The 19311-nt window shown below is 36.4% G+C and overlaps 1 pseudogene; it reads right to left on the bottom strand.

Annotated features, from left to right (window-relative positions):
• Positions 1 to 215: 215 nt before the first annotated feature.
• LOC100926358 lies at positions 216 to 15592 on the bottom strand (annotated as a pseudogene).
• Positions 15593 to 19311: the final 3719 nt, after the last annotated feature.

Genomic DNA, 19311 nt, shown 5'->3' with positions numbered 1-19311 from the left:
AGTTTGGGGGCAAAAGTCCAGGAGCATCAAGGCTCTGGCCTTGGGATGGCAAAACACAGGGCAAGGACCTGGTGGTTCCCAGGGGGAGAACTGGCCTGAATTCTCCTGTTAATACTTCTAAAACTTGACAATGCCATCTGCAGTTCCAGAGAAAAGTTGACCCAGGAGATAGTCAGCATAATGACACTGCCCTGGCATTGAAAGAGAGCAAGTATTCAGATTATGCTGTCCAAATTCCAGACTCTGAGAGACCAATCACAGAAAGCACTGAACATTTTGGTCTGGTTAGGGGTTGAGATGATTGCCAGGACATATTGATCCCACATGATCGGTTAATGTTCACACCTCCTACTCAAATTTAATATTCCAAATGCAGATGAGATTCTCACAGTTCTGGCAAACAATATGATAATTTGTCACTGAGATGGAGCAGAAATTGCCCTCTCCCCCAATATCTGTAGCATGGGAATATACTTGAGGTTTCAGATATCCCAGATCTTGATTGTCTGCTAGGAGCCACTGTGCCAGTAGTTCTGGGAGGCCCTCAGGATCTGTGTCTAGCGATTAAGATTTGTGAGCTCCTTCTTGAACTTCAGCTATGTGCCCACAATGTCCCAAACATTGATGGCTTTGAGGCTTTAACACTGAAGAGCATGTGAGGAAACCAAAGTGCAAACAGAATTGCATGAGCTCTGAGGCTGCTGATCTTTTGGAGGGCCTGTATGTCCCAGACAATGATGGCACAAATCCATTTGCACCTTGGATACAGAATCCAAACGCAATTCTGACATTTGGAAGTTTCTCATGCCTTAATGGTTTTGTCTGACAAACCACTTAAAAGCAGATTTTTTTTCCTTGGAGTTAAGCACAGAGATACTATAAAGTATCCTAGTGGTCCACAAAGGTCCCTTTGCACTTGAAGATCTGTTGGGGGTCATAAGATCATAGGACTGACATATTTAAGTGGGCAGGATATGAGAAAGATGATCATTCATCAAGAAAGCATCTCATTGGAACTTCATGTGCTCTTCACTCAGTTTGCTCTGGTTCTCATCCAGCAGACTCAACTGGAGTTCCAGGTTCTTCTCTAACTGGTCAATCTTCTCTGACAGTTTTCATAGTATTGACTGAAGGAAGGCAATTTCTCCATCTTTCGTGCCAAAGCCCCATCTATTTCATGGAAATGGTCATCTATCTGTTGTAATAATAATTTTGGGAGACACCAAGAAATTGCAACTGTTGCTAACATGGCAGCAAAATAAAAATTATTGTCATCAATGAGAATGTTTTTGTTGTTGTTATCAATCCCACATCCTATTTCCAACCTGTTATGAGCATTACGTAAGGAAGAAATTCCTTTTCAGACAGAAATTCTTGCAACTTTTTAGCAAGTGACCAACAGAGCACTACATTAAACTGAATTTCATTCAATAAAATAGACATGATTCCAATCAGTTAACAATGAGGGGGGATCACAGAGTATTTAATGAGCACATGGATTGCTGAGGAAATTTCCACTTCAATGCAAATCTACAAGTCTATCAAAATGACTTCTCTGAATTAAGAAATTTTTTAAATAAATTTAAAACTGACAAGGTCAAAAAGGATCTTTTTCCTGGAAAACTATAGTTCCTTAACTTGCCCTCTGTTCTTTTTGTTCCACAGCTAATCAAAAGCAAGAACTTCACATGAAGTTCTTCCCTCTGGCTCCAGCTCTGGTGTGAAGGGGAATAAAATTATAAGGAACTGTGGAACAGGAGGCAGTGGGATGGGAAAAGGGGTGGGTGAGAGAGAAATAAATCAGTTTTCTTCAGCATGAATATACTGTTTTGTGGAAGATTTTAGGGAATTGGAAAGAAAATGGTGTGGGACTAAGGAAAGATCATTGGACTAAGAGTTAAGAAATCTTGGTCTGAATCCTGACTGTCACTATCTTATGTGGAAGTTTAAGCACGTTACTTGTCTCTCTGTTTGTAAATTTGCAAGCATTTATTAAGAATTTATTATAACTGTGCATACCCTTTGATCCAGCAGTGTTTCTACTGGGCTTATACCCCAAAGAGATACTAAAGAAGAGAAAGGGACTTGTATGTGCCAAAATGTTTGTGGCAGCCCTGTCTGTAGTGGCTAAAAGCTGGAAAAGGAATGGATGCCCATCAATTGGAGAGTAGTTGGGTAAATTGTGGTATATGAATATTATGGAATATTATTGTTCTGTAAGAAATGACCGGCAGGATGAATACAGAAAAGATTGGCAAGACTTACATGAATTGATGCTAAGTGAAATGAGCAGAACCAGGAGATCATTATATACTTTAACAATGATACTGTATGAGGATGTATTCTGATGGAAGTGGATTTCTTTGACAAAGATATCTAACTCAGTTTCAATTGATCAATGATGGACAGAAGCAGCTACAACCAAAGAAAGAACACTGGGAAATGAATGTAAACTGTTTGCATTTTTGTTTTTCTTCCCGGGTTATTTATACCTTCTGAATCCAATTCTCCCTGAGCAACAAGAGAACTGTTCGGTTCTGCACACATATATTGTATCCAAGATCTACTGTAACCTATTTAACATGTATAGGACTGCTTGCCATCTGGGGGAGGGGGTGGAGGGAGGGAGGGAAAAAATCGGAACAGAAGTGAGTGCAAGGGATAATGTTGTAAAAAATTACCCTGGCATGGGTTCTATCAATAAAAAGTTATTAAATAAAAAAAGAATTTATTATATATTGCCAATCTAACAATATAATATATTATATTGATATAATATATTATATCAATATAATATATTATATTTAATATATTATATGGGGATATAAATAAAAACACAAACATGATTCTCCCTCAAGGAATTCACATTCAAATAGGGAAGACAATATTAAAATATCTCTGTACATACAAGATATATACAGTGAATATGAAAGATAATCTGAGAAAGAAAGATGTGTGAAAGGAGAGAGGGAAGCAGGAAAAGGCCTTTTAGACAAAGTGGGATTTGAGCAGGATCTTTGGGGAAGCTAAGGAAGCTAGGAGTGAGTAGTCCAAGCTTGTAGGGACAGTCAAAGAAAAGGCAGAGAGTGAGGAGGAATACTGAGTGTAGAACAGCAAGGAGGCAAATGTAACTGAATCATGGTGTTCATGGAATATATGAAAGACTGAGGACTGAAAAGGTCAGAAGGAGTCAGACTGGGAAGACCTTTAAATGCCAAGCAGAGGATGTTATCCTGAAGTTTATTGGAGAAGAAAGTGAGGAAGGATGGAGAATAACATGGTCATACCTGCAATTTAGGAGAATTTGACAGGTAAGTGGAAGATGAATCAGAGTGGGGAAGAGATGAAGAATGAAAATCATTAAGAAATCTATTGCAATAGTCTGGATAAGAGGTCCTGAAAACTTGAACAAAGGTTATAGTTGTGTGAGGGGATACAAAATACAAGAGATATTAAGGTAAAAGTGACAACATTTGACACTAGATTAGATATGTAGGGTGAGTGTGAATAAGGTGTTGAGAATGATACAAAGATTGTGAGCCTACAGGACTGGAAGAATGCCCAGGATTTGGCAAAAGTGGAGGGTTTGGAGAAAAGATAATGACATGTGAAGTTTGAAAAGTCTGTGGGATATCTAATTCAAGATGTCAAAAAGACAGTTCATGATACAGGACTGGAGATCAGGAGGAAAACTAGAACTAGATATATAGATCTAGGAATTATCTGCATAGAAATGAAAGTTGCACCCATGGAAGTTGTTGAAATCACTAAGATAGTATAGAAGAAAAACAGAAGATGGTCCACTACAGACTATTGAAAGACTCCCCTGATAGATGGGCATGACCTAGCTGAAGACACCACAAAGAAGATTGAGAAAAATGATCAAATAAATAGAAAGAGAACCAGGGAGGGGAAGTGCCAGGAAAACCTAAAGAGAAGAAATTATTCAGGAGAACAATGTGTGTAACAGTTTCAAAAGCTTCAGTGAGGTCAGGAAGGATACAGCTTAAGAAATGACTGTTAGATTGGCAATTAAGACATCATCAGGCATTAGTTCCCTTAATTGTAAAATAAGATTAAACTATAAGAACTGTAAGCAATTCTTAGCATTCTTTTCACCTATAAAGACTTTGTAACAATATCAACTGCACCAATGTGAATGGGCAGCCTGAGGAAGCAGTGAACAAGAAGATGGATAAAAGCTCATTATGGATGTTGGAGATGGGATTTGTGATGTGGACAAGGGTTAGACTAAATGACCTTTAAAATCCCTTGCAGGTTTAAGATTTTATGATCTTACATTGCCTGGCACACATCTTGATAAAAGTTTTAGGATCAGTGAGAGAATATAAAGCATTTTACACTCCTTAGAGAAAGATAGTGCATAAGCAAAATTGTTTCTTATTTAAACAGAAGGTGGCCTGGTTACCAGATTTGCGAATGTCTTCCCTAAATGAAGCCATCCAGAAAAGGTGCTTTGTAATGTTGCTGTAAAAATTTACTGGTGAGCTGACTTTTATATTTGCAGCATGGACTAAATAGAAGGAAGTCAATGTTACGCCCTTGGTAATAAAAAGGGAGTGAATACACATCTGGCACAGTGTATTTGCTTCTGAACTAACTCAATTTCATACTCTCCTAAAGAAGTCCAAAGCTTTTAGATGGAATCACAAGTTCCTGATGCTCATCCTCCTCTGAAGCTATAGTTATTTTTCATCCATAGAAGGATGTCACCCTGGAACTTTGCTTTCCTTAGAAATACACAATGGGATATAAGTGGAGTGCCCTTCATTTACCAAGATGTTGAACTTTACCACAGCCACAGAATAGCACTTTCCCTGCATTTCTTCTGATTCGTTTGACCAGTGACTAATTTTCTTCAATCTGAAGTCTGGCTTCCCTAACATCCAAGGGCACTGACATTTCTGAGATGACTGGCTACATTAAAGCTAGAACTGTGGATGCAACTTATGACCATAGAAATGAAACTATATTACTAGTAGGTACATGGAATTATGAATAGAATATTAGATTTAGAGTGAGAAAGAGACTTGGGTTCAAGTCATAACGCTTAACAATATGCTACTTTGGAGCCAGTCATTTTGATCTAGCTGTTCTAGAAGCAACTCTCATGCTTTTGTTTATTTTGTTTTGTGAGAAGACCCAAGTCTATTACATTATTGATTTTTTTCAAAATTCTCCACCTAAGATACAATTTCTAACTTGACTTATCTAAAAGAAAAAGGGATTTGCAAAGGTATAGGCTTTTTCATGAAGAGGAGAGGGATACCTATCCCATACCTACTTCTTTCCCCATCAATGGATTATTTTCAGTGATGATATTTCTACCATGTTGTACATTGACACTGCTCACTCTAACTTTATCTACAGATTCATATTGCTATAGGCAGGTCATACCAGGCACAATTCTGTTTGGGCTTGACAGAAAATTTTGTCTAAGTAGCCTAGGGAACAAGGAAAGAGATTGAGGAAGGAATGCAATAATCATCCAGAACTGAGACTTCTAGAATTAAAGGGTTTATTTCTAAGGCTGTAGGTTGTAGATGAATTGCCTTGATGGGGAAAGTTTTTACACTGAGAGTTCACCACACTGATAAAATAACAAGTCTGAATACCCTATTCCTTATAGGGATAGCAATAATAATAAAAATAATAATACCTATACTGCTTATCTGATAGTTATTGTAAAGTTTAAATGAGAAAAAATATATCAAGTGCTTCATAAATCTTATAGCACTATATAAATGTCAGCTAACTCAAAGGATAGTATGATGTAATAAAATAGAAAGAGGGCTGAGCTGAGAATCAAGAAGATCTGGATTCCAATCCTATTCTTGGTACTCACCATATAACCATGAGCAAATCACTTAATCCCTGAATGCCCTCAGAGAGCATTATTAATATTAGTGGAAGAAGTTTTTATACCAGGGAATTCCCTACACAGTAGAAATCATGGGTTTAGACCAATATCAAATCTAGATGTTAGGCTTTTTTAATTTCTATGGTCTAACCAGTTAAGTTAATGAGACAGAAAAGGATTATACCATATAGTAAAGGATAAATTATCAAATCTAGATTTATTTTATCTAAATCCCCACAAAAATATTAGCCAATTCACAATATGATACAGTGGAGAAAGCCAAGTTCACTTTAATTTGTGAAATTTTAAGGAAGAGTTTTTATGCTATTCAAGTCCAGAAAATCTACCATCTAAAAAATCCTTGGCATGCCATAACACCTTGGGAATAAAGGCAACCGTCCAATATAGACTAAAACTCACTAAAGTCAAGACAACTTCCTTGATGGTTTGCTTACTTTTTCCATGTAAAGAATTGTATTGTATGGTCCATTACCTTCTCCACTGACATTTACTGGAACTCAGGATAGGAATTTTTGTAATTCAAAGACAATTACTATTGAATAAAATTTAACTCTCCAGGAAACCATTTAGCTTGGCTGTAAATACAGTTTCATGGCCAGATATGCCTATGTTGCCAGAAAGGGGGAAAAAAAAACAGAACTTAGGCTAACATCTACAAATGGGCAACCCAACATATTTCTTAATTGGGACCATGTAAATTAGTTATGTTTTCTAATTAGGCTATTTGTTTATAAACTAAAATAATCTTTGTTTAAATTTTAGTTTCCTTGGATTATTGTATTAAAAATACATTCTGTCTAACATCAGTTTGGACCCTTTTTCATAATATTTTGACACTATCCTTGTTGAATCACAACTGTGCCAACCTTTTCTACTCTCCTTAAATCTATGACTACCCTATGCTCCTCTTCTCTGTCCTTCAAATTTTTCAGCATCTGTATTCATCACCTTTCTTTTGTCTTCAAGGGGAAAGTTTTTTTCTTCAAATTACAACTGGGGCTTTTTTGAACTGAGGCAAAAAAGGGTTAGCTGTTCTCCACTTCCCCTTCATCTCCATAAATAGGAAGGGAGAGAGATATGAGAATGAGGTGGACAGAAACTTCAGAATCTTGAACCTTCTGTGGACAGTGACCAGGATATCCAAGGACAGGGGAGGGCTCTCTTTTTTTCTTCCTGAATTCAACTGCCTAAACTGGTGGAATGCAGTAATCTGGCCCTATAGCAATTAATCAATCAATCAATCAATAAACATTCATTAGGTACTTATTACATGCCACTGTACTAAGCAACAAAAATACTTTAAAAAAAAAAAGAGGCAAAACACAGTCTCTGCTCTCAAAGAATTTATAATCTAATCAGGAGAAAACATGCAAATAAATATATACAAAGCAAACTATACATATAGGATTGTGTTTAAAATATAACTTGTTCTGTTCCCCTGACAATCCTTTCTTTTCTAATCAGTACAGTAAGTTTATAAATAGCCACAAAAAAGAGGCAATAACTGGAAATAAGATGGCAAAGGGGAAGCTTAAAGTCAATAACTGGAAATAAGATTGCAAAGGAGAAGCTGAACGTCAGGTACAAACTGCCCCAAAGAACAAAGGAACATAATTTACAAATTGTATCAAGTATTAACCAGAAGTCACATCCCAGTAATAAGTGCTGAATAAGGGTAAGATACCTAAGCATGACTATCAAGTTTTCTGATGTTATAATATGTAAATGCTGACAAATTCCACACTTCCACAATTCCAGATCAACAGAACCATCAGAAAGATGGTTGACATGAAAATTTTAAAGCTTTACCAATAACTTATCTATAGGATCTGTTTTCGCCCTACCCTCTTCCAAAAAAGCAATAAAAATGAAACTTCAAAGTCCTGTCCCCTCCTCACAAACCCTCTGCCATTTCTAGGGATCCAGCGCTTCCCAGCGCTCTCAACTCTAATCCATGGTTACATGAGTGTTACTTTGTGCCTCTTCTCTTTGCCATCTTTTTCCTCATTCCCTGCCTTACTTTACTATTCTATCTTGTTCCCAAGCCATTCTAGATCCCCTTTAGCAGCTTGTCTCTGTACCATCTCTAGTTATTAAAGTATTATTGTTGTTCAATTTCCCACTGCCAATTGTGGTCTTTCTCAGCAATGTAAGCAACCTATAGAAATGTATTTCCATATAGGGAACAAGACTTAGAGAAAGGTCACATCAGCTGACCAAGTTATTTGTATAAACAAGATATTGCACCACTAAACTGATAAAGTGATTAAAAAAAATTAATCAAAAACAAGAAGTAGGTAAAAAGTAACTGCATGTGTTTCTACTGGGATTATATCTCAAAGAGATCTTAAAGGAGGGAAAGGGCCCCGCATGTGCAAAAATGTTTGTGGCCTTTTTGTAGTGGCCAGAAACTGGAAAATGAATGGATGCCCATCAATTGGAGAATGGCTGAATAAGTTATGGAATATGAATGTTATGTAATATTATTGTTATGTAAGTAACAACCAGCAAGAAGATTTCAGTGAGGCCTGGAGAGACTTACATGAACTGATGCTAAGGGAAATGAGCAGAACCAGGAAATCACTGTACATGGCAACAAGGTAAGATGATGATCAATTCTGACAGATGTGGCTCTCTTCAACAATGAGATGATTCAGGCCAGTTCCCCTTGTTCAGTGACGAAGAGAGCCATCTACACTCAGAGAGAGGACTCTGGAAACCGAATGTGGATCACAACACTTCGTTATTTGCTTGCATTTTGTTTTCTTTCTCGGTTTTTCTTTTTCTTCCTTCTTGATCTGATATTTCTTGTGCAACAAGATAATTGTATAAATATGTATACATATATTAGATGTAACGTATTCAACATATTTAACATGTATCAGACTACCTGCCAGCTAGGGGAGAGGGTGGGGGGAAGGAAAAGAATTATACAAATTTGGAACAAAAGGTTTTGCAAAGCATGCACATGCTTTATAAATAAAAAGCTTTAATTAAAAAAAGAAAAAAAGGAAATATTAAAAAAGTAACTGCAAGCTCTGAGTGAACATGTTTAATGAGTTAATTAATATTAACTTCTCCCCAAAGGAGGAGTTTTCTGCCATTTTTGAACATGGATTGCATGATAAGGGAGAGGGAACATTTCAAAGGGAAACATGCCATAGAGTGACCAGGAAGTTTGTTAACTTCTTCATCCCCAGGTAATGGGGTGATGAGGGAGAGACCTTGTACCTCAGGATAAGAAATAAAAGGCTCATTCCTGTACCTATAAGAATGGATCTGTCCAGGGAATACTCTTGCCTAGTTCTCACCAGAATATAAATAAACCAATTTACTTCATACACACCTGAGTCTTTTTTATCATTGTATTGTATTTCTAAAAGCAAGCACCCAAAGAATCAGACATGTCTACTCCCATTTCATTATTCCATAATTTTATAAATCACATATCAATTCAAGGACAAGCAGGAAATAATTAATAGAGAGAAAACATTAGAATTAATAGGAATTAAGACAGGCTTCCTGTAGAATGTGATTTTAGTCAAAATTTAAAGGAAACCAAGGAAATCTGTAGAAGGAGCAGAGGAGGAAGAACTTTTTAAGCATGGAATACAGTCTGAGAAAATACCTGAGGTGAGAGACTGTCTTGTTCATGAAACAGTCAGAAGGCTAATATCACTTAATTGAAGAGTATATGGTGAGATGTAAGATGTAAGAAATCTGGAAAAGTAGGAGGGTCCTAGATTTAGAGGACTTTGAATATCAAACTGAGCAAATTGTATTTGATCCTGGAGGCAATAGGGAGTCACTGAAGTTTATTCAATAGAAAGAGTGACAAGGTAAGGATTCTTTCTACTCTTTAAGATCACTTTAACAACTGAATGGAGGCTAGATTAGAGTGGGGAGAGACTTCAGGCAGGCAGACCCATCAGCAGATTACTACAGGAATCCAGGTGTGAAGTGATGAGGGCTTGCACCAAAATGGTAGCCGAATCAGAGGGAAGAAAAGGATGTATTCGAAGGATATTACAAAAGTGAAATCATCAGGTTTGGGCAACAGATTGGGTATAGGAGGTGAGAGATATTGAGGAGTTCAGGATGATTCCTGTGCCTGGAACATAGCAGACATTTAATAAATGTTTATTAATTGATTATATTTATTCCTAGTTATCACTTGTATTTAAAGATTGAAAACCCATGCCGTTAAGTTATGGAACACTATGCCCCATTTCCTTCTATGATTTGCCCTGTCTCATTTTTTATCCATTCTCATTATTTGGAGAAGAAGGAAGAGGAGGAAGGGGAGAAGGAGGAGGAGGAGGAGGAGGAGAAACATCAATATGGAGCCCTAAGCTGAATCTGACTTCTACTAAGGCTAATATTTGGCTTTCTTTCTCTCCTAATCATGCATTCCTTAAATAAAGCCCACTCACTTTAAAAAAGAAACAAAAAAACAAAAAACAAAAAAAAAATCTAAAAACTAAAAACAGTTCTGGGAAATAGCAATAACTAGGTCAAATTTGAATTAACCAATGGCTGTTCTTCACAAAAGAACTATAAGCAAAACATTAATGAATGTTCTTGTAGCTGTTCCCTGTTTATGTACATTAACCCCAAGAAGTCTTTAGCTCTGACAAGTATAAAGAATTACAAAAGAAGGTATATTTTACAGGATTAACAAGTTTATTTTTAATCCTCTCCTGAAATATCATGCTTTAACTCATCTACAATAGTTTCTGACAAAGGCCTAAGGGACTTTTCATTTTCAAGTTTTCTTTCACAGCTTATTATGTATGCATTTTTTCTGTCTTTGCTAACATAACAGAATTCCTTTCCAAATAAAGGAAAACATTTTGCTGGAGTCATTTTACAAAGCAAAGCAGCATCTTCTTCTAAAAATCACACATCAAAAAAGCAAAAAGTTTTAGTGTGGTTGTGGGATTGGGGGAGGGCCGGCAGGAGGGACATTGCCTTAGAATTTACTCAGCTAATGATTTCAGTGAGGAATGGATCACCAACACCTAAGAGTCGGTGTATTTAAAAAAAAAAAAAAAAAAGTGTATTCTCCTTTCAAATGGTAGAATCTTTTTTTAAAAACATAGCTTCTTCCAAAGTCATCCTGAAAAATTTCCCATCTAATAAAGCTCCTTCTGCCTTGTCCTTTCATGTACCTAAATCTTTATTGCTATTGCCTCCAGCTTAGCTATTCATCAACACACTCATTGAACTTCTAAACAGAGAAAGATAAAATTATCTGCCAGCTCAAGCCAGCCTTCATAAGGGAAGATGGCAATATCTGAGCACAGTCAGGATGGAATCATTGATAAGATGATAAAAGAATTCATATTCTAGTTCAACATATTCCAATAAGTACCTGTTGATTACATTCAAAAGAGAAGTTTTTTTTTTTTTTAAAATCAATCATAAAAAAATAGTCAAAGTTAGCTCAAATTATAGGGTGCTATAAATGAAAATAAAGGCTTAATGAAGAAATTAGATTGGGGAGGGGAGTGGATTGTCTTTGAGAATAAAATATTCCTCATTAAAATGATGTGTAGACTACATCTCAAAGGAAAACTTTATAAAAGTGGGCTACTGCTGATTCACATTCTATTTTTCTGAAATTCCTGTCAGTGGGGCCCTGAGTCTATGGTTAGGCTCAGATAGATTACAAAGCTTTAGGCAAGCTCTTGATGAGAGGAAAAAAATGGTGCAGCATATTCATTCTTTTAAAGCCTGGGCATCTTTATAAATTGTTTAGACTTTTGTTAGTCTGAGCTTCTCCTCTCTCCCTCCCTCCTTCCTTCCCTGCGTCCTTCTGTCTCCAATTCTCTCATTCAGCAAATTACATGCCTACAAGAAATGAACAAAAGAGAGAAAAATGCTATTGGGTTGGGGGGAGGGAGAGTGTTGTTATTTTGCTTCCCCTTATTTTGCTCAACTGAAGTAAAGCCAGTCCCAAATTAACTAAGGAGCTACAAAGAATCTACACTTCAGTTTTATTAAGGCTTGATGAGTTTGAGGCGAATGGACTACAGCAAAAGACATGAAACTCAGCTAGATGCCTGTTTCCAACAACATTTGATAGGAGTAAAAAAAAAAAAAGGATCAGTGGAAAGCTAACAAAGAGTCAGGAAGAGCTCTTGCTTTATTCTAACCTCTCTTCATCTAAAGACAAGTAAGAATAACATAATTGCTTATGGGGTGAAGTTTCTTGTGGTTTTTGTTGTTGTTTTTATCATTGTTGGGGTGAAGGGAACACAAAGCCAGAAGGAATATGTAGTCTAGCTTTTCAGGGCACTGAGGAGGAAAGCAAAGTGTTAGCTGTCCAAAGTACGCAGAGGCTTTCAAAGTACCCTGCTGATGCAGTTATTCCTATACTTCAATCTCACACTTTATTACCCTTATCATAACCTACCAAGATCCTGATTCTTCTATCTAATATATTTGCAATCTTTTTTCAATTCACAACATCCATAAACTCAATAATCATGCTAATTATTCCTTTATCTAAATCAGTGATTTGAAAGGGCAATGGAGCACAGTAGAAAAGACTGGGTTAGAGCTCAGTAAATCTACCAGTAATCTCTGTCCAGGCTGATTGATATCAATCCAATCACACAAATATCCTTATTTTCATTTAGGTTTTTCTTTGATGATGTTGCATTGTTGCATTGATATAGAGAACTGATAGATGAGGAAATTCCTCCCAACTAATTCAGGTGCCTTCTTTCATTCAGGGAGGTAGCTAGATGACCCAGTAGATAAAATGAAGGCCCTGGAATAAGGAAGATTTGAATTAAAATCTAGTTAAACATCCTTACTAGCAATATGACCCTGAATAGGTCACTTAACCTCTTGTCTCAGTTTCTTTATCTGTAAAATGGAATAATAGCATTTAACTTCCCAGGGCTGTTGCAAAGATCAAATAAGATAATATTTGTAAAGTAATAAAGTGCCCAGGCGAGAGAAAATATAGGACAGCCAAAACAATGAAAATTTAAGAGCGTTTATTGCTAGCTAGCAACAGAACCTCACCAGAAAAGGGGAGTCAGCGAATGAGTGGTCTCAGGGCCACATATTTATAGAAAGAAGAGAGAGACATCAAAATGTTTCTTGATACATTTGTCATAATAAAAGGAATTTCTATTCAGTACTTAGCATGATGCCTAGCAAAATGGCAGGTATTATATAAAATAAGAGATATTGATAATTTTATATATCCAATTGTGAGTGCCATTTTAAAGTGATTTGTCTGTATCTGAGATTACAGTAAACCACATTCAGTATGACACCTCTGCAAAGAGATTAAATTACATGCTCAGAGTCATATAGTCAATATATGTCTGATGGGAGATTTGAATCCAAGTCTCTTTGAGGCCAGCTTTAACCCATTATGGCACAACACATTATAATATATATAGATAGGTGTATTAACTTTAAAAATAAGAATTGTTGATGTCTTTTGGTTTTGTATGACAGTATGTTTTGTATGATAGTTTCCTGCCTCTCTTTTATCCCAAGGCCCCTGGAATTTAGCCTTTCCTTGCAACAAAGAACAACAATCAAACAAAAACAAATAATAATATAACTAACTGTCAATATAGAAAGCATTTTGGCCCCATGGTCCCCTTTATTTCTCTTACAAGAAGGATATGTTTCATTTCTTGTTCTCTAGGACCCATATTTACTGCTATCTGTTGGAGGGAGAAGGAGAGAGAAAGGGGGAGGGAGAAAGAAGGAGAGAGAAAGAAAGACAGAAATAGAGAAAAGAAAGCAAGAGAGAGAGAGAGAGAGAGAGAGAGAGAGAGAGAGAGAGAGAGAGATGGAGAAAGAGAGACAGAGAGAGGAAGGGAAAAAGAGAGAAAGAGGAAGGAAGAGAATGAGAATATCTAGGTCAATTTTCCAGCATTCTGACTCCCATCAAATCCATACAGGTATGATATTTCCACTGTTTAGCTTAAAACAGAAATTATGCTATAGACTCTCTATACCTCAAAATAAGGAAACCTTCAATAATTTTCCAGGCACCCAGTTTAATATATGTCAGTTCCAATTTTCACATTACCAAAATATTTTTCCTTCAAGATCCATTTCTTACAGAGACTTCATGAAGGTTTGTGGTACCTCATGTAACACTATCCATATGTAAATAAAAGCAAAGACCCTCATGCCTAGATGTAATTTAATCTCATCAAGATTTAGCTTAATTTTATTCCAAGAAACTATTTCACTCAATCCCCACCAAACAATCTCATTCCAACTACTGTAACTTAGTTGTTCTGGAATATTGGTTTTAATAGTGTTGCCATAATGCAGCAGGTAAGAGGCTAAGGAAATCATCCCCATGAGGTTTCTCTTAGAGCAATGCTGACTCAGACAGTAACATTCTACACTGTACTTTTTCAAGAACTGTAACTATTCTTATTTGGAGTTTTGTTTTTTCTTCCATATATTTCATTATTTTTTCCTTTGGTGTCTATGTTTGTTGATGCTTACATTACCCATGTGCCTCTGGAAAAGCTGTCTTCCCAGGAGACCTGTTTTCATAGCACTAGGATCAAAACCCTGATTTTTGGTCAAATCTCCTTAGGATCCTTTTAATAATAATAATAGCAAAAATTTACTTAGCACTTTTAAGATCTGCAAAATATTTATGCATTATGTCATTTTATCTTCATGACAACCCTAGGAGATGCTTTAATTTAAGATGGATAATTAAAGAGAGATTATTGACCCCCTTTTATGAATGAAGAAAATGAAATTCAGAGAAGTGAAGCGACTTGGCAGAGGTTACTAAGCTAATGTGTGTCTGAAGCAGAATTTGATTTCAGATCTTACTGATATAAAGTCCTGTATTTTATCCACTGTGTTACCTAGTACTGTCTTTATATACTAATTGCTATCTTCTTATCACATTTGCAGGCTTTTGAATGCCAAATAGAGCATTTTGTATTTGATCATAGGAGAATGACACAAATGGATCTTTATTTTGGAAAATCACTTTGACAGCTGAATGGGTGATAGATCACAATAAGGAGAAACTTGAGGCAGGAAGAACCCTCCCCCAATCCAAGAAGGCTATAGCAATAGTCCAGGTATGGGGTGATAAGTGTGTGTACAGTGTCAGAGGAGAAAGGGGATGGTTTCAAGAGTTGTTACAAAGGTAAAATCAACAGATCTTGGTAAAAGATCAAATATAAGTAGCAAAAGATAGTAGAAACAGAATCACTCCTGGCTTATGACTGACTGCCTGGCACATGGTAGGCACTTAATAAATGTTTATTGATTGATTGATTACAGTCTCTATTCACCTCTTGTACTTAGGGCTTGAAAGCCCATATTGGCAGGTTATGAAAAACTGTACCTCATTTCCTTTTATTATTTGCATTGTCACATTTTCACCCCCTTCTCATGATTCTGAGGGAGAAATGTAAATGTTCTTCCTTTCTGCAGAGACCCCCTGTTGTTCCTGTTATCCCGGTGATGCTTTCCTCTAGTTTCTGTTTCACAGTAGAAACCCCCTGCTTACAAAGCAGCTAACCTGGGCGTCTGCTGATCCACTATTGGTCCAGCGCATCTCTTCTGTGCTTGTTCCTCGGCTTCCTGCAGTTTCCATCCTGGTAATTGTTCCTGAGTATACTCTACACTAGCCAGGGTGAGTGGGCTGCTAGGGGAAAGGCTGCACATTTCTAAACTTGCTAGCTTTTTTACCAAAAATATGGGAGCAGGATTGAGGTGATAATGGGTACGGACATGAATTACTGAGATAATGCAGACACCTCAAAGGAATCTCAATGAATAGGAAAATATGTTATGACAAACTCTATAAAATAATTGGCATGACTTTGTAGGCAGGAGTTCTTTTTGTCTATTTAACCCCCTTCTCCCATTACATGTATAATATGCCAAGAAAATAGAATAAATAAGTGATCTTGCTTCTTAGAATACTAAGGCAGAAAGGATTTGGAAACACTTGAAATGGACTATTCCACTTTTAGGAAAAGACACAACTAGAAAGTGATCCTAAATCACCACCTTATACCAAAAATTCTGTGACTCTTTCAGTTTGAGAACGCCTTCCTCTAAGGCAGGATGCAATCCACCTAAAGAGTTGCCTGTGGCTCTGAGATATTGAATTGCCCAGAACCCCCAAGTTCAGAGGCAGTCCTAAATATAGGTCTTCCTAATTGCACATCCAGCAGTCTATCTACTATATCATGCTTTTTCTCCTGATTTTTTTAGTAATATTAATTTCTCTTTTATTGAACCCCTAGCTTCTTTGTAATAGGGTATTCCCAGTGAGGAAGCTGTCTCTACCAGTGGCTGATCAACACTTGTTCTATCACTTGCAGTCTTAGAGAGTTGTCTCAGATGTAAACAAGTGATGGTCACACAACCATTATGTCTTAGGCAGTACTTGAACTCAGGTCTTCAAGACTAGTAAGCCAGCTCTCTGACCTCTCTCTTTAATTAATTACCCATCTTAAATTAAAGACTATCTTACAGTATCTTAGCAAGAGTATAAGTTTAGAAGATAAACATAGCATGTTAAATGTACCACAATAATTATATTCAACTTATATCTAACAAATATAATTAAAATTTTGTAAATAGGTCTTGATTTTATACTATCTTAAAATTCATCAGCCTTGGTTGCTATTTGGTTTGGTTTGTCTTTTAGAAAGTAGGAAGTTTCCTATTTCCAATAAGATAAAATCCAACACAGTCTGACATTTAAATCCCTTTGTAATCTGGATCCAATCAACATTTCTACCCTCATTTCATACTGTTCCTCTTCTTGAACTCTGCTTCTGGCTAAATTAAATGACTGGCTCTTTTCCAATCTAGTCATAAATTCTCTCTTTCCTCCATGTATTAATTAGAAAGTTCATTTCCTACCTGCTTGTCTCCAACCACTGAAATCCTGTTCTTTTTTTTTAAGGAATGACTTAGATGCTACCAGTATTTCCTTGAAGCTCTCCTTACCTCTAACAGAAAATTCTCTCCCTCTCCCTTTCCCTTTCTCTCTCCTTCTCCTTCTCCCTCTCCTCTTCCTCTCCCTCTCTCTCTCTCTCTCCCTCTTTTTCTCCCTCTCCCTCTCCTTAAATTTCTTGGGTACTTCATATGGATTTCATTAACCCTCCAATGTGTATATTGACATAGTCGGTCTATTAAATTATAAGTTCCTTAATGGTAGGACTATGATATTTTACATCTTTGTCTCCCAGAATTTAGCTCACTGCCTGGTATATTGTTGGTATTCAAATGGTTAAAATTGTTTAATTGAATTTACTGTTATTTGTTTAGAGGCTGTGTCATTAGGGCCACATTTAGACATGGTGATAGAAGTACAGATATTATTTGAGGAATGGAGACATGGCCCAAAATTAAAAGCCAAAGGGATACTTCTACAGATCACAGAAAAGTCCTATTTTCCTTTTATCCAAGATAAGATATGTTGGTATAATAATTTTCCTTTCCCCTTTTGTACTAGGGCAACTATAGGAAAGTCTTTGGCCTTTTCCTTGTGATGACTTTTTATTCAAAGTGGTCATGAGATGAAGGTTTAGGGAACTTCAGTTGAGAACAGCAGAATTGATGGGTAATACATGCATTGCCTATGAAATTCTATATAGTCAGGACAGATCCTTTAAATGATAAAAACAATAATATATCTTGAAGTAGTACCAGTATAGTAAAATTACAGTATTCATCTCTAGGCTGTGATTAGGTTTGGTTGAAGCAAAAGTTATAGTTGCTAGACTTTCTAATGTCTAGAAGCTGCTGTCTCTTCTTTCCCACTCAAAGCTCCAACCCTAGTACCATTCTACACATTTAAGTCATTATTTAATAAATATAATAATTATGAGAAATTAGCCATGTATCATTGACTTCCCAAAGTCAATGATAAGCCCAAAACAAGTCTTATTTGGAAACTAACCCTAAATCTAGTGTTTGACAAACCCAAAGACCCCAGTTTTTGGGATAAGAATGCATTATTTGACAAAAATTGCTGGGAAAATTGGAAATTAGTATGGCAGAAACTAGGCATTGACCCACACTTAACACCGTACACCAAGATAAGGTCAAAATAGGTTCATGATCTAGGCATAAAGAATGAGATTATAAATAAATTGGAAGAGCATAGGATGGTTTACCTCTCACACCTGTGGAAGAGGAAGGAATTTATGACCAAAGAAGAACTAGAGATCACTATTGACTACAAAATAGAAAATTTTGATTATATCAAATTGAAAAGTTTTTGTACAAATAAAACTAATGCAGACAAGATTAGAAGGGAAACAATAAACTGGGAAAACATTTTTACAGTCAAAGGTTCTGATAAAGGCCTCATTTCCAAAACATATAGAGAATTGACTCTAATTTATAAGAAATCAAGCCATTCTCCAATTGATAAATGGTCAAAGGATATGAACAGACAATTTTCAGATGATGAAATTGAAATTATTACCACTCATATGAAAGAATGTTCCAGATCACTATTGATCAGAGAAATGCAAATTAAGACAACTCTGAGATACCACTACACACCTGTCAGATTGGCTAGAATGACAGGGAAAGATAATAATGAATGTTGGAGGGAATGTGGGAAAACAGGGACACTGATACATTGTTGGTGGAGTTGTGAACACATCCAGCCATTCTGGAACTATGCTCAAAAAGTTATCAAACTGTGCATACCCTTTGACCCAGCAGTGCTACTACTGGGCTTATACCCCAAAGAGATACTAAAGAAGGGAAAGGGACCTGTATGTGCCAAAATGTTTGTGGCAGCCCTGTTTGTAGTGGCCAGAAACTGGAAACTGTATGAATGCCCATCAATTGAAGAATGGTTGGGTAAATTGTGGTATATGAATGTTATGGAATATTATTGTTCTGTAAGAAATGACCAGCAGGATGAATACAGAGAGGATTGGCGAGACTTACATGAACTGATGCTAAGTGAAATGAGCAGAACCAGGAGATCATTATATACCTCAATAACAATACTGTATGAGGATGTATTCTGATGGAAGTAGATTTCTTCAATAAAGAGAAGATCTAACTTAGTTTCAATTGATCAAGGATGGACAGAAGCAGCTACACCCAAAGAAAGAACACTGGGAAATGAATGTAAACTGCTTGCATTTCCTGGGTTATTTATATCTTCTAAATCCAATTCTCCCTGAGCAACAAGAGAACTGTTCAGTTCTGCACAGATATACTGTATCCAAGAAAAATCGGAACAGAAGTGAGTGCAAGGGATAATGTTGTAAAAAATTACCCTGGCATGGGTTCTGTCAATAAAAAGTGAAAGAAAAAGAAAGAAAGAAAGAAAGAAAGAAAGAAAGAAAGAAAGAAAGAAAGAAAGAAAGAAAGAAAGAAAGAAAGAGAAAGAAGGAAGG

This window comes from Sarcophilus harrisii, chromosome 1 (assembly GCF_902635505.1).
Source record: "Sarcophilus harrisii chromosome 1, mSarHar1.11, whole genome shotgun sequence".
In the NCBI taxonomy this organism is placed as follows: Eukaryota; Metazoa; Chordata; class Mammalia; order Dasyuromorphia; family Dasyuridae; genus Sarcophilus; species Sarcophilus harrisii.
Note: the sequence above shows the minus strand (reverse complement) of the source record. Positions and strands in the feature narration are given on the sequence as shown.